A 1,199-nucleotide genomic window follows, 5' to 3' on the forward strand; every position below is an offset into this window, starting at 1 on the left:
GGGGGAGGGGGAGGGGAGGGGGAGCAAGCTAGGTTAGCACTCCTTATGGGCTGAGATCAAAATAATTTCTGAATCAATATTTTAGTTTGAAACCTGCTCCTTTGTATTTGCCAAAAAACAGATCCTAATTCCCAGGGGGAGAGCTCCTCAACGAGTGGGTCCCAGTGCCAACATTTAGCAGACTTGATGTGACTTAATCCCCTGAGCAATATCATGACGTTTTTAATCCTGATTTTCCCTCTTTCGGAAGGGAGGCTCCTTAAAGTTGAGCAATCCAGTCCTCTTGCCAGTGAGCCCTGGTGTCAGGAATACACCCCCAGCCTTAGACACATGCTCTTTCTGCTGTCATCCGCCAACTACGACATTAGTCATCATTCCTGTGGGCTGATCCTGACTGTCAGCCTGACAGAACTTAGAATCACCTAGGAGACACACCTCTGTGCTGACTGTGGGAGAGTTTTCAGGTCTAACTGAAGAGAGAACACCTACCTGAAGGTAAGTCGCCCCAGGTCCCATGGGCTGGGATCCTGGACTGAGTAAAAAGGAGACAGTGAGCTGAGCACCACGTGCATCTCTCTCTGCTTCCTGACTCTGGAAGCCACGGCCGCAGGCTCCTGCTGCCCTGCCCTGCCCTCCCCACCATGGTGGACTGCGCACCCCCAGACCACGAGCCAGACGGAACCTGTCCTTCCTTAAGTTGCTCTTGAATTTGTGTGTGTGTGTGTTTTTAAATATTTATTTTCATTATTTGTCTCTGTCTTTGTCTCCCTGTGTGTGGTGGTTTGAATGCGTTTGGCCCATAGGAAGTGGCACTATTAGGAGGTGTGGCCTTGTTGGAGGAAGTGTGTCACTGGAAGTGAGCTTTGAAGGCTCCTAGAGCTCAGACTCAGCCCAGGGAGGAAGAGTCAGTCTCCTCCTGCCTGCCTTTGGATCAAGATGTAGAACTCCTCAGCTCCATGTCTGCCTGCACCCTGGCCATGTTTCCTACCATGATGAAAATGGACTGACCCTCTGAAGCTGTAAGCCAGCTTCAGTTATATGTTGTTCTTTTAACAGTTGCCTTGGTCATTGTTGTCTCTTCACAGCAATGGATACCCTAACTAAGGCAGTGTGTGTGTGTGTGTGTGTGTGTGTGTGTGTGTGTGTGTGTGTGTGTGAGAGAGAGAGAGAGAGAGAGAGAGAGAGAGAGAGAGAGAGAG

The sequence above is a fragment of the Mus pahari genome, chromosome 23 (assembly GCF_900095145.1).
Source record: "Mus pahari chromosome 23, PAHARI_EIJ_v1.1, whole genome shotgun sequence".
In the NCBI taxonomy this organism is placed as follows: Eukaryota; Metazoa; Chordata; class Mammalia; order Rodentia; family Muridae; genus Mus; species Mus pahari.